Here is a 15,750-nt window from a genome sequence, read left to right as displayed (position 1 = left end):
TAGACAGACTCCCACACATGCCCCAACCAGAATCCACCTGGCAACCCCTGTTTGGGACCAATGCTTGAATCAATTGAGTTATTTTTAGCACCTGAGGCTGATGCTTGGACTAACTGAGCCACTGGCTGCAGGCGGGGAAGAAGGAGAGAAGGGGTAGAGGGATGGGAAGAGAAGCACATGGTTACCTCTCCTGTGTGCCCTGACTGGGAATCAAACCTGGGACATCTATATACCAGGCTGGTGCTTTATCTACTTAGCCATCCAGTCAGGGTGAAATTTGATCTTTTGAGTACAAAGTAGAATTTTGGAAAACTTGTATTCTCTACCATGAAACCACCTGACTGCTTCTCAATACCTAAAGCCTCATGATGAGATTGGTTGTGATACTTACAAATGTGATTTTTTGTTATTTTATAAGAAATGTGTTAACATTTGGAAAATCAATGTGTCTCAGTGAATCAGTGTTTTTGTTTCAAATGTTCAATGTATGATGTTACAAATCATGTATTAATAGAAGATTATTTTTAAGTGTAAGTAAGATAGACTGGTGGATTTTAATGAAAGAGAATGTAACAAGAAGCCCTTGATACCATTTCAGATTCAACCCAAATTCTATAACCTTTAAGAAACTACCATTGTCTGCCTAAACTGTGGTGGCACAGTGGATAGAGCATTGACTCATGACAATGAGATTCCTGGCTCGGGACCCCGAGGTTGCCAGCTTGAGCACAGGATCATTGACATGAACTTGAACCCAGAGGTAGCTGGCTTGAGCCCAAGGTTGTTGGTTTGAGCAAGGGGTCACTGGCTCGGCTTGAGCTCTCCCATCAAGGCATGTATGAGAAGCAATCAATGAACAACTAAAGTGCCGCAATTAGGAGTAGATGCTTCTCATCGCTGTCCTCCCACTTCCCTTCCTTTCTCTCTTTCTCATAAAGCAATTAAAAATATATATATATATAAAAGAAGCTACCATTGTCAGGATTTGGTGTGGTACAAAAAAGAATATTTACAATTACATTAAAAGGCTATTAAAATATTTTTCGTTGTTATAACAACATACCTGGATGACTCTATAAGGCCAGATTTTCTTCATACACTTCCACCAAAACAACATATTATAAAGTTTGAATGCAGAAGCAGATATGAGAATACAACTATCGTCGAATAAGCAGAAACATTAAAGAGATTTCTAAAAATGTAAAACATTGCTACTCTACTTAATATTTATTTTTGAAAAACATATTTTTCAGTTCTCATAAAAATATTTGTTAACATATAATGAATGGCTGTATTGTTTTTAAAAGAACAAGTACATGTTTAAAAATTTTTCAGTTTATATTTCTAACATGATACATATGAGTAGATATGACCTAAATAAGCAAAAGAAGCTCTTTAGGGTCCTCAATAATTTTTTTTAATTCAGTGAGAGAAGGGGAAGCAGAGACAGACCTCCACATGTGCCCTGACTGGGATCCAGCCAGCAAACCGACTAGGGGATGATGCTCAGCAACTGAGCTCTTCTTAGCACCTGAGGTGGAGGCTATGGAGCCATCCTTTAGCATTTGGGGCCAACTCACTTCATTCAAGTCATGGCTGCAGAAGGGGAAGAGAGAGAGAGAGAGAGACAGACAGACAGAGAGAGAAGTGAGAGGGGAAAGGGTGGAGAAGCAAATGGGCACTTCTCCTGTGTGCCCTGGCTGGGAATTGAACCTGGGACATCCACATGCTGGGCTGATGCTCTACCACTGAGCCAACTGGCCAGGGCCAATAATTTAAAAAAGTATAAAGGGGTCTGACACCAAAAAGTATGAGAACCAGTGTTCTACAAAACAGTGTTCTTGTTTTGTGTGATGAAAACATTCCACTTCTCAAGTGACCATGGACTAATGTATAATGTGTGTGTGTGTGTGTGTGTGTGTGTGTGTGTGTGGTGTGTGATGGGGGTGGATGACAACATAGGATCTTTGCATCATAAATATTTTAAGAGAAGGGAATATAATGATTGTTATAAGGGGGAGGGCAGCTAATCCAACCCATTTCAGAGAAAAGATTACTAGTGACTTATAAAAATGTGAATAATTTTGGATGAAACTGATAGCTGAGATAGAAAAAAAGAGAGAATGTGAATATTGATTCCAAAATTTAAAAATAATTTATGGAAGACATAAATCATCTTCTTCCTCACAATATATTGGGTCAAGGATGACCCTTATGATTCCCGTCTCTGGTTTTCACACCACTGTGTAACCTCCTTCTCTCAATAGAACAGAGCAAAAGGGATGGGATGTCCCTGCTGAGATTAGATCACAAAAAATATGTGACATCTGCCTTGCTCACCCTCTCTTACTCTTATTGGATGGTTCTGAGGGAAGCCAGCTACCAAGGTATGAGCTGCCCTGTGAGAGGCCCACATGGCAAGGAATGAGTAGGTCCCCAGTGAACAGTAACACGAGAAACTGAATCCTGGCAACAATCACATGAGTGAGCTTGGAAGTTCGTTTTCCTTTTTTAGGGCTTTCAGATGTGACACAATCCCTGCCTGACACCTTGATTGTTACATTATGAGAGGCAGAGGCACCAGCTAAGCCATGCCTGGCTTTCTGGCCCACAGAAATTGTGAAATAATACATGTTTGCTGTTTTAAGCTGCTAAATTATGGAGTAATTTGTTACACAGCAATTGATAACACATGTACATATGCATATTCATGAAAAAAAAACCTGACATATAATTTTAAGAGACTTTGAGAAATCCCTGAAGCCCATTAATGGATAGTGCCTGGACCATGTTAATAACCCCTACTCTAGGAAAATGTGAAAAGACAGCAAAGAAAGAACAAAAATAAGAACAGAGAGTAATTAGTGGAAGGAAAAATCTAGCCAGTATAATTAGAGATAGTTACATCAGGGAACTAAAACAAGAACCATTACCTTAATGAGAAAAAGCTTTCCCTAGGACTTTGCGGGGGACAGATCCCCAAGGGTAGCAGTCGCGCACTTACATCAAGAAATCAAATTGGCTGGATTTGTAACTAAGACAAGGAAAGACCAATGCTTTGTATTTAGGCATATGCGAAGGAAGTTTACAATCCAGACTATGGTAGAAGTGCTGAATAACAAACTGAGAACCCTAACAGTATGATCAATGGACTAAAAACTGTGAATGCCATGGAAAGTTGAAAAAAGTCCTGTAATGGCCCGTGTAATTAGGAAGTCCAGAGGTTGAGCTGGCCTCAGGCATAACTATATCCAAACATTTGGATGATGACATCAGTTCTCTTATCTTTTTGGTGACCTTCCAACGGAAGGCCAATTTTGGGTGTGGAGTGGATCTTTCTCTTCTGCAGAGAGCAATCCAGGTTTTACAAAGCCACAGAGAGTGGAACAAAGGAAAGGATTGTCTTCTCTCAGTGTCCACATGTGAAATCTAAGGCAGGTCTCTGATGGTCCTACCCGGGAAACCTTTATCTTCCCAGATACCCCAGCAGCATATGGAGTGGTGGAAGGATAATTACCTAGAGGAAAAGAGGGTCCTCTTGTCAGAGAGGGAGAAACAATGATAATATGACATATGTCTACTGGAGTGAGTGACAATAACCAGAGGCTGGGAAGATTGTTTAATATTTAAAATTATGCCAACTAATACAATAACTTGAGTCATAAGTTATTAAGCCATGTAGTGTTTGTCTCAGCAGCCCCTCATTATGGGAAATTTGTGTTGTGTATTTGAATTGACTTGGGATGATGGAGCCTAATGAACAGAGTTCTGTCTGGCAGGGGTGGCACTGGAGACGGGGTTTGGGGATGACACCATGAATTCAGAGGCTCAGATTTTTAAGGAAAAATTCAGCCCTTCCCCCTCATGCGTCATCAGCTGTTGTTTTTCTTCTAGAACACCAAGTCACTCACTGTGCCCATATCCATTTGAATAAAATCTGAACAACGACTGACTGTGAGAGAGAGGCTTAGCTGCCAGACACTCTCTGATGTGACCCTGCTGAATTTCTACTGCTCCCCAGAGTCCCAGCATGAGGACTTGGCTTATCTGGGGACTCCCAATTTTTATAATTAGGAATTTGCTTCCAAATGGCAGAGACTTAATTCCTAAACACACAAAAAGAGATGGTGCCTGTTATTCAATTGAAATATTCTTCAGTTGTAAATAAAGACTTATGATTTACTAAATTAGGAATCATTGTAAAAAAGAAAACGACAGTTCAGCTGAGACCAGCAGTCCTATACAGCTTGGCAGGGGAGAGCTCTTTGGTGGGCCGTCTTTCTTCCCAATTTGCCTCCAAAATATGCCGCAGTGGGGTTTGGTTGAATGTGAGAAAATGCTTAATTATATGTTGGACAATCAACATATATATAATAAGGTAACAAATTTCTAACTTTTGCAAAGTTTTTTAAATGTCAAATGTCACCACCATGATATGTGAACAATAAAAATATTAGTAGCGTTAACTTAAAAGATTACATTGTACTGAATTCACATACTTCAAGAAATGAAAATAAGACTTTTATTTAGAAAAGATATGTTCTTCATTACATTCAATGCCCTTCTCTTAAAACCAGTCCTTTCAGTAAGTGTGTGACATTTTACTACTAGCCTTATTTATGGGTACACTGCCTTTCCCTTGCTGGCAAAGGCACATTGTAAGGACACACTGTTTTATTTATTTTCTCAACACTTGAATTAAGCAGAAGGCTTTGTGTATCCCTGATCCAAATTTGAAGACTAAATGTAGTGCTTCCCACCTGACATGTTTATCTTGAGAATCGTGTAAGTTATTAACAATGTCTTTCATTTAAGCTCTGCCCTTTCTTCAGTACCTGTATGCCACACTCTACTTTTGTTTTTTACCAACAGTCTACTCAGCTTTATAGTTCATAAAATAAATGTTTTGAATACCCATTATATTTGTGTTCCATGCTCTGTCTTATTTTTTCCATGCATGAGTATTTTCAAAATTACAAGGGAAGAGGCAAGAAAAGGGAAAAAAATTTTTTTTCAACAATCACACTTTCAAAGCTAGAAGGATTTGTTTTGAATCATCTGAATTATTCCCTCTGATTTCTGAAATTTACTGTCTTGGAAATTGTGTCCAACACTGACTTTCGGGAAGATAGGTAAAGGAAAATTCACATATCCCCCAAATGTTCTATTGGTGACTTTTCTGGCAGTTAATTTTAGATCAATAATGATTGATAGAGTCAAAAATGTGCCATCACATTGTCAGGCAGTGAAGATACAGATACGATTCCTAGTTTTTGGAACATTGTGGTCTATAGACCCAGGATTAGGAAAAGAGGCTGAAGGAACTAACACTGACTGATTGTCTAACCCTAGGGAGACATTCTTTCACGTATTCATGTGTATTATTTCATACCACCTTCAGAAACATACTATGACCTTGGACATCACTGTTCTCAACTTAAAGTCTAAGAGATACTAAGTATTTTTCCAGACCACAGAACTAATATGTTGTGAATTAGAATTCAAATCAGGTTTGATTTCAAGCTTATTTTTACTATTTTTTACTGTTCTTTTCTTCAGTGCTGTTTAGTTTGCCCTATAATTAAGTTCTAGGAATTCTATTTCTCTCTCACTGCTTAAGCCGAAAGCTGACAATGTTAAGAATGGTTGGGAAAGTGTGCTTTCTGAGAGCCTAAGAACTGATCAATTTTTATAGGCTGTGAATTTCAGATCTCATGTGATTTCAGTTCATTTAAAGCTGACTTTCTATTTTTGAAGAAACAAATTACAATGATAGCATGCAGACATGTGGATTTTAGCAAACAATCTTTTTAAAGGAGATTATGATAAAATTGAGAGAGTTTGTTGGCAATAAACAGCTTTTTGCAAGGTAGTATTTGGAAGCATTAAAAAATCAGGAGTTAAAGACATAGGTTCTGGAGAAATTTTTTATATACTCCACAAATCTTAAATCACATCTGGATTTGCCCAGCGTGATCAGCAAAATCTTTATTCAAGCCTGGTGTATTCAATAGAGTCTGTCAAATTAAAGGGCTCAATCACATGCCTTAGAATTAGCATTACAGAAACTATTTCTAAACTGGGGAAGGCAAACAGAACTAGGGCAGTATTTCAAAGAGTTCATATAAGGCATTGTTTGATTTGAATATCGACAAATCAGCGATTTGTATTAGTGAACACAAACCTAACATTTATTATTTAAACACACAGGAATAGTTGTATAACTACAAGTATATAGCACAATGAGCAATTGGGTTATTTTATGAATAATATATTAGTTAGTGAGCATTTAGTTTTATTTATCATTTAGGCTTAGGAGTACTTGTCTGTCCTCTGGACCCAGCCTGCAGCTGGCATTCATCCATAACTGTCACAGTGTCAATGAGAAGTGTGTCCAGGCTGCAGGATGGAGCCTGTGTTTGTTTAAGAAAAAGCCTGATGACATCATGTCGGCCTCGCACCCCAGAAGCCTCAAGAACAGGTGAGACAGCACAGCCTCCCAGCCCGGTTCATGCAGACCTACTATGAGGATTTCTGTCTTCAGATCTGATTTCGAGGTGAACAAAGTTGCAGAATTCAAGGGGAGGCTTTAGATTTTTTTTTTGCTTTCCACATTGGTTGCTTAGCCCCATACGTGGTATTTGATTAATGTCTGAGAGCTCTAATTAGTTATGGCTAATCGGGTCCACATACACGGGCATATTGATTCTTGTCTCCAGAAAACTAATCTAATTGTGTTCCTTATCATTAGCAAATGGTAGGTGTATTGAAATGATGACCCATCTGTATGTCAAAAAGGCTACTCCATTATGACAGTTTTGGAATGGGGGCGGGGCGAATGGAGGCTTGCCTAAAAAGAGCTCTCCAGTGGTATTAGGAACAACATCGTATTTTATCACTTTGAGACTGTTTCTTTTTAACTTCTCCAGAAGGGGAAAACCAGCATAAGAATCAAATGTATTGTTTAGACCACTGAGGAGGAAGAAAAGCAGAGACTTTGCTGGTCCCTCTTGGTCTCTGAAACAGTTATCTGCTGATCTGTGCCTGTCTTCTTGCCGCTCTCCAAGTAATGACATTCATACTACAGCAGCTAAGGCCCCTGCACTGCTCCCTTTGGTGGATCCCTAGTTATTAGAGATTATAATAAAAAACATGCCCTATTCTCCAAAATAATATTAATAATATTGCTATGGCACTTAAAAATTTACACAATGAAAACAGCTCAACTTCCTAGGCTTTATTTTTTCTAAAAATTGCAAACATATTTTCAGTGGCACTTTTAAATCAAAAGTACCATCTAGTAAACACAGTCTGCTTTGTTTCTCTAAACACAACAGTGGTTTGTTATTCCCCTCCCCCCCCCCCCCCCCTGAAATATTGAAATCTAAAATCTTATCATTTGGAAATTTTCTTTGGAAAAGTCCAAAGGAGCCATAACTGCAGCTGCAGCAGAACAATCCTCTGGTAGCCGTGTCTGCTTAGCGCCACCCAGTCCTTTGGAGCCAGGACTACCTGCTGCCACAATTGTGCCATGGTTCTGACTAACATCGAGTCCTGTGAGAACACTTTGCACACTGCATCACAATTATTTGTTTATTTGTCTGTCTCTCTGACTAGGCTGCAAGGTCCTGGAGGGCACTCTACCTGATTCATTGGTGCAAAGGCTCAATGTCTTAGGTGTTTGTCACCAAGCAGTGAGGTCACCTTTCTATTTAATACTATAGATTGCATTAGTGGGTAAGAGCCCTGTCACATCAGCAGCAGCCTCACCCTGCCTCCCAAGGTCTTCTGGCCTCTCCAGGGCTCTCAGAGCATCTCAGGGTGTCCCATGTTCATGGTGCTCATTTGAGGCAAGTCTGTGGTGCTGCCTTTGTTGACTTTGCTGGGATCTTCACTGAGTTCCTGCTGTCATGTCCCAGCAGGTTCAGGACCATCCAGTCTTGTTAGAACAGTGCTGCTACTGTGGTAGGCAGTCCGACAGACACAAGTAGAGCAAGGACTATAGGCCAGGTGCAGGTCACCAAGATGGAAAGCTCCAGGTGCCTACAACAGGCAAAACTGGAAAGACAAGGATCTTGCCTCCAGGTAACCTTTCCTCCACTAGTATACTGCTGTCTAAAAAGTTTGAATAAATGTTTTAGACCCCATGAATTCATATCTCTGGTCATGTGATTCAGACCCTCCTCTGACCTTTTCATCCCTGGCATGTTGCTAGTCATGTGGGTTAGACCCCTTTTGTGGGGGAGTGAATATGGGGCCAGAGAATATCTCTTAAGCATTAGCCCCTAGGGATAACATGTAGGCCTCATCAGCGTTTCAGCTCCAGGCCCAGAAAAGCAGCAAAACCAGACAGTTGATGCCATAGCTGAGCTAGGACCAGCTGCTTTGGCTAATGACCCCTTTCCCTGGGGCTGACCAATCAGTAGATACCACAACCCTAGAAGGACACACCTGGACAGCTAATGAATATTCTATTGAGATCCTCCCCCAGGATCTCCCCTAAGATCTCCATGGTAAAAGACTCTAGTAGAGAAGACCCTAGCCTTCCCCTTCCCTTCCCCACTTTTTCCACTGCAGGCGTGTATCTCCAAACCTCTGAGGTTCCTAATGAGACTTACAACCAGGGAGCAGTGGCAGCAGCTGCTCAGCCCGGGCTAACCCCCTGAACGGCCTCCAAGGCACCCATTTCTCTGACTTTCCAGTGAGCTGACAGCAGCCCCGCCTCGGCTCTCCTGTTGCTTCTTCTATTCTAGGCCCTTCCTTGTTTCACTGTCCCCCAGCTTTAAAAAGCTTACTCTCAAAATCACCTGGACTCATGTTGTGAGATTTTTCCAGCACAAAGTTGAAAACCCACACACTACCAGTTAGCCCTAGGCAGACTTAAAGGACCAGGTCCCCTGTCCAGTAACACTACCACTATTACAGCATGGTGGGTATTGTGGTGAGTCTCCCCTCCCCTTAAGTGGGGGACATTATGGCAGAAGTGAGGAGTAGAGTGGTATAAAAATGGAATAAATCCCAGAGTCAGATGAGTGCTAGGCTTGCAGGTATGGCAAGGAGTTTGGCTTTTAGTCCAAATGCAGCAGGAAATATTACTCAAAGAGAGCCGTGACTTGATAAAATGTATGTAAAAGATGACTCTGGCTGCTGAAAAAGTAGTGGAGCAGTTCAGCAATATGTGAAGCAGAGCCACCAGTGGGAGATGACCACAGCAGCCTCGCAGTCTGGTGGTGGGAGTAGAGATGGAAAACAGTGGGTGTGCGTTGGATACAGAACCAGTGCAACCTTCTGAGCAGTTATGAATGTGAAGGAAAAGGGAGGAATTCTCTGTAAACCCCAATTTTCAATTGAGCAAATGAGTGGGTGGAGGCACCATTTCCTTCGAAGGGGAAAATTGGTGGAGAATAGGCCTGGGCCAAGTCAAGTCTTCTTTTTTGATGTTTGATTTGAGTTGCCTATTGGGTATCTATGGGGCAGCTGTGTTAGGCTTGCTCACTGGTTTACCAGCTGTAAGCACTTTGCCTGATTGGCGTGTGAGCGCATGGCAGCACCACATGTGTATAGCTTATGTAAGACTATGGCTGCTTGTGCTCAGGGGAGTGAGGATGGTAGATTGCCTGCCTGCAACTGTGAGGGGCCATTTTGCTGTGACTTTGTATTCCAAGATAGTAAAAATCGCCCTAACAAGGTGAGCACATCAGAACACACAGTACTCCAACAAGGTGTGTTTTATTTGGTCTTTGCCTGAGAAGCAGTTTTCCCCTGCCTGTGTGCTTGTCTGCCATTGTGAGACTTTATTCAATGGAATGGCCCCACGCTTTCCAGTCCACAGTTACTCTGCCATCTGTCCGATTCTAACGTGGACCTGCCTGGCCTTGGCCACCAGCATTACACTATCCACATGGTCATGTCAAGAAGGCAGTGCACATGCAAGTTTTGAGTTTTAATAAAAAGGGCTATGATATAAATTTAGGAGTCAGCAAAATACAGATGGTGAGAGAGAGAGAGAGAGAGAGAGAATACAGCTACAGAAGAGAAAAGTTTGCATCCAAGCACTGAGATAATTGAACTTGCATGGATAATAAGGACCAGAAAAGAAGTCTAGTGATGGAGGAGAAGCACCCAAGAAGAGATGTTTTAGAACTTGGGAGAGGAGAGCATTTTAAGAGAGAGGAAGTAGTCAAGTGGGATATGGGAAACTTGAATGAGAAGACAGAGAAATGCTCATTGTTTTCCTCTTCAGCCCAGTTTGGGAGTACCTCCCACGCTCTGACTTTGTATTCTAAGGTAGTGGAAATCGCCCTAACAAGGCGAGCACATCAAAACACACAGTACTCCAACGTTGCTGAATTTCCCAAGGTGTGTTTTATTTCGTCTTAAATAACACAGTGTGCAGGACACCCACATCCCAGCACAGTCTGCACTACAAAGAGCCTTCCCTTCTTTCCTACTAATGTTAGGATCATGCCTGAATGTCCTCCCCTCCTCAAGAGAAACAGAGATTTCCTGGCACAGGATATAGTAGAACCATGGGGAGAAAAAGCATATTCCTGCCACTCAGTCTCTGAAAAAATAAAAAGAACGACAACAAAAGGAAAACATTCAACAAGAGCTTTGGCTCAACCATAGGTAAAATTTTACAATTACAGAAGGCTTTTGTTCTCATTTTAAAACACGGTATTATGTTCACTTCCCAGCTTTAGCTCTGAGTAATGAGCGTGTGTTTGCTTTGCATTCGGGTAATTAAAGAGTCCACCCAGGTTGTTTATTCCAAACATGGGAACAACCAGATCCAAAGGTGATTGAATTCATGTCTCTGGCTCTTTTGCTGAGTTTCAAATTGACAGTTTCTGTAGCTTTAAGCCATGTTATATCCTAAGATAGTGCCTGGAGTTTAGTATGTAATCAGTAGCTATTTGTTGAATGAATGAATGAACAAGGAGGCCAAGTGATAAAGTGGGGGAAACACTTGATTTAATTAGAAGGTCTGGATTCTTGGGAAGGTCATTTATACTCTGTGCACCTGAACATTCTCAATGTGCCATCTTAAAACCCAGGAGTTTTAAAGTGATGTGCTGAAAAAGCATGGTTCAACAGGCAAAAATAATGAAAACAAATCCTATTATTTTCTCACATCTCTCAAATAAATTTAAGGGAGACACAAACACATGGTCTATAACATACATTAGAACCCTCTTTCCTCACCCCTTGCAGCTGCTCCAGCATCTCACTCTCCTTCTCAGCCTCTTCTCGCAGGGACTTCTCTTCCATCCTCCTAACTGTAGCTGATGAATTTTTATTTCCTCTCAACTTATCTGTCATTAGCACTTCAGTTTGTGCCTTTTTTTCCAGAAAGAATTCTGCATCTGTAGGAAGTGAAAGTAAAGGAGACATTAGGCTTGTGCCTATAGGGTTACTTTGGGCAGTCTGGAAGGGGAAATAACTCTTAGACAGTTCTCACCTTAATAGTGTTTGCACCATCACAGATGCAAAATGGGAAAAGTAATGCCTACTCTCCAGGATTCTTGGGAGCATGAAATGAGATGAGTACAGTGTCATCTTTCCCTGACATATAAGCATTATTTAGTATCCTAGTGAAAACTCTGTTCTCATGCTCACAAAAGATGTTTTATTTTTATAATAAACACGCATCTGCTTTTTTTTAAAAAAAGTAAATGTTTTAACAATTTAAAAGTAAACTGATAGCCTTATAAAACAGATCCAACCCAAGTATCCAGAAGAAGCTTCAGATGCTTAGTGAACAAGCTTTTCAGTGTCTGCCATGCACATGGCACAGTTTAGAGCAGTGAACATCTGTGTTTTCACCATACATTTAAAGGTAATTTTAGTTGCCAGGTGAATGTGTTGAGTATACATAATACCTTCACTGAGCAATTGATGTAAAGGGCCAGGTTCAAGCATTGTTTCTTAAGTAAAATTCAATGATAAAAATGTGGGACTGCTATTTATTCTTTAGATTCAAAAGTGAGATTTGTGTGTGGCGGGGGAGGGGGTTTGTTGTTTTTTTAAATCACCAATTTCATGAGTATTGTTGATTCTCATAATAGAATAGAAAATTTGTTCAATTCTGTGTTAGTTCTCTATTGTTGCACAACAAATTACTCTAAAACATGCTTAAAAGAACAAGCATTTGTTTTTCCACAGTTTCTGTGGGTCAGGTATACGGTAGTGGCTAAGCTGGGTAGTTCTGGTTTTAAGTCCTTTATTGAGTTCAGACTATCAGCTGGGGTTTCTACCATCTTAAGTCTTGGCTGGGATTGGAGGGGGGGTCTGTTTCTAGGATGGCTCACTCTCATATGGCTGCTAGCAGGAGGCCCCAATTTCTCATAATGTGGACCTCTCAGGTATGCTTGCATGTCTTCATGACATAGCAGCTGGCTTCTCCCAGAAGGAGTGATCTGAGAGAGAGCAAGGGAAAAGCCACTCTGTTTTTCATATCCTAATCTTAGAGGTCATATACTGTCACTTCTACACATTCTATTTGCTAGAAGTAAGTCACTAAGCACAGCCCACACTGAAGGGAAGCACTATTAGACTCCACTTTTGAAGGGATGATTAGCAAAGAAATTTGTGAATGCATTGTAAAACCAATACAAGTTATTTAGCATAAATTGCATTTATATTGTTTATATGCCAAACAAAATATAAGCTTTTCACAATAGTGGTCACTACTTATATTATTGAGTTTTCAGGACACAGTACATAAATCTTTTTATTGGTCATGAAGAAATTGAGTTCAGAAGCATAAGAAGCTTCTTTCAAGTATAGACAAGGTCATTGTCCAAATTTAGACTTGCATCGAGGTTTTCTGATATATAATTATGTATCATATGTAGTCATCTCACATCGAAATAATGATAACAAAAACAGGGCTCTTTTGTTATACTGTAATTTGCTTTCCTAACTTTTGTCTACTTACATAATCTCAAACATCTGGGTTTAAATTGAAAACATCTCATCAAAAATCCAGATGTTTCCAAATATAGTAAAAAACAAAACAAAACAAAACCTATTCAAATCCTTTGGTGAATAAATAATTCTGTATGCTGAATGGCTATTCTGTTAAAGCTTTCGCTCCCCTTCCCAATGTATCATATATTATTTTATGTGGAAAATTTCTAATGTAATCAAATGTTAAATTGGAAGTTTGGATCAAGGCCACAAGACATGGTAGATATCAGACCACAAAGTGAGGTGTAAGACCGGGCACCAAGATGCAAATACTGAAAGAAAATATCTAGAATCCTATTGCACAACTTCTGTGGTCCTCCTCCAGGGTCCCCTTGCCCAGATTAGTCAGGAGGATATGAGGAGGGATTTAGAGTAAGGCAATCAAGCAAGGAGGAGCTTCTGGGGGCCACTTAAGGTCTGCAAAGTATCCTTTCATGCAGAAGGCACAAAGAACTGACCCCTGGCCCCTAACTATATGACTTTACCTAAGAGAACTAAAGGGTCTATGGAGATTTCCTTCAGGAACAGTAAAATCATTACCCCACAGAAAGAGTTTAAAGGGCTAGTGGAAAATAAAAGTAAAGAAGTTTTTATGATTAACTACCCCTCATACATTTTCTGTGTTTAATATAAGGCTACATTAAAATATATCATAGACATTTCCTGCCTTTGAAACAGCACATACTGTGCTATTGAGAAAGAGTTAAGTTAGCTTTAATGTTATCAATGGTTAATACAATAACATAAAAACAAACAAACTTGAATTCATATACTAAAATATTAAAAAAAAAATCAAGCCTGACCTGTGGTGGCGCAATAGGATAAAGCATCAACCTGGAATGCCGAGGTTGCTGGTTCGAAACCCTGGGCTTGCCTGGTCAAGGCACATATGGGAGTTGATGCTTCCTGCTCCTCCTCCTCTCTATCTATCTATCTATCTATCTATCTATCTATCTATCTATCTATCTATCTCCTCTCTAAAAATGGAATAAATAAAGTATTTTTTTTAAAAAAATCAATACAGCAATGTCTCTAAGGTTTATGGAAATGTATGAGGTATTTATCTAAAACCTAAAAAATTCTTATAAATTATTTCCAATTATCCTGCCACCTCATCTGGTTTCTATATCATCAGTCGTCACTTCTCACTGTTGTCTATATGCCTCTCTATTTTATTCTCTCTCTTCTAATTGAAAGTTAGTGGGGACATAAGCTTGTTGGAATTAAAAATTAAATAGGACCATGATTTTCTTTCTCTTTCTTTCTTTCTTTCTTTCTTTCTTTCTTTCTTTCTTTCTTTCTTTCTTTCTTTCTCTTTCTTTTTTCTTTTTTCTTGCTCACCAAAGTTCTACAGGGAAAGTTGATGGAGAACTGACTTTTGTATGCAAAGTTTTGACTCAACTTATGTATTAGGTAAGCAACAAAGGTATATATACATTAGGTAGTCACTGATATTCAGTATTTGTTGAACAATTTTGCCTTTATTTTTAATGGAATTTTTCTCTACATGTTTTTAATAAATTAATTGATGCATCAAGTGTATATTTTGTGCCTACAATGTGCCAGATGCTGAACTTGGATCAACTAACACTGATATGAATTGAGCTAGTTAGTCAACTACTCGTATTAGAGTTCCTGTGCTCAATCATAGATGTTGTGCCTTGTAACTCAGACTAAGAAGTGGATTTTCCCTGTCTTTTGAGAATGGTAAATCTCATATGCCACTTAAACAGATGAAGAAGCAATGGATTAAATACCTGATGGAGAAAAATTCTAATCCCACAAACAGCAGAAATTTTCTGGGTGGCTTGTTTGTAATAAAACTAAACACGTTAATATAAGGTCTTAATTTTCCCTATTGCTCTAATGACTATCTTCTTATTGTACTTTCCCAACAACCTTCTGAGTGATGTGAGACAACCACTCTGAACTCTGTTACAAATGAGGTTAAGGATCTTAATAGCTGAAAGCTAGTGAGCCAGTCAGGAATAGAGCCCATCTTTATTCTCTGAAATCCAGTCTTTCTCTCTTAAAGCAGGGCTCTAGACATCACTTCTTTGTGCCTTAATTTCTGCTTATGTAGTATTTGGCTGATTTTGATTCAATGTGGATTATGTAGTTGGAAATATGACTGAATATCCTTACAGCCAAATGGTTTTCCAGAGCTTGAAATGTATTATCAGTACCTCTGTTTTGGAGCCTATATATTTCTGACCTCTGCTTAATAAAAGAGTTGAGATACAAGAAATGAAACTGGATTTTTGTGCATTGAGTCCTTGGCATAGGTCCTTGGCAGCAAAACTCTGCCCTTCATATGCCAGGAAGTTGAGGGACATACCTCTTGCCAAGAGCTCAATGCTTTAGGAAGAGTTACTCCTCTTCCCTGGGTCCTTGTAGATGCCTCTGCTGCAGCAACAGGGAGAGACTGAGCCAGTGGCGTAGGGAACATAACTGGCGCCCAAGGCACGACACTTTATTGGCACTTCTCTCCCCTTCTACTACGCTTTTCTTGTTTGTCTTGGAGACCATTTGGCACCCCTCTGCGAGTGGCTCCCGGGGCGTGATAGACCCCCTTCCCCCTCCCCCCCCCTCACTATGTTACTGGACTGAGCTTGGTGAGGGCCAGAGGCTCCTAACTCCCCTAGCTTCAGAAGTCTTGGCTTCCATGGCAGAGTGAAGTCACAGGGGAAAGAGAATTTGCCAAATAAACTGTGTTTCATCCTAACAACTGAACAATATTCAGGGCTAAAAAGAAAAAAATTATCAAGCTATGAAAAG

Source organism: Saccopteryx leptura, chromosome 3 (assembly GCF_036850995.1).
Source record: "Saccopteryx leptura isolate mSacLep1 chromosome 3, mSacLep1_pri_phased_curated, whole genome shotgun sequence".
NCBI classification, from domain to species: domain Eukaryota; kingdom Metazoa; phylum Chordata; class Mammalia; order Chiroptera; family Emballonuridae; genus Saccopteryx; species Saccopteryx leptura.
Note: the sequence above shows the minus strand (reverse complement) of the source record.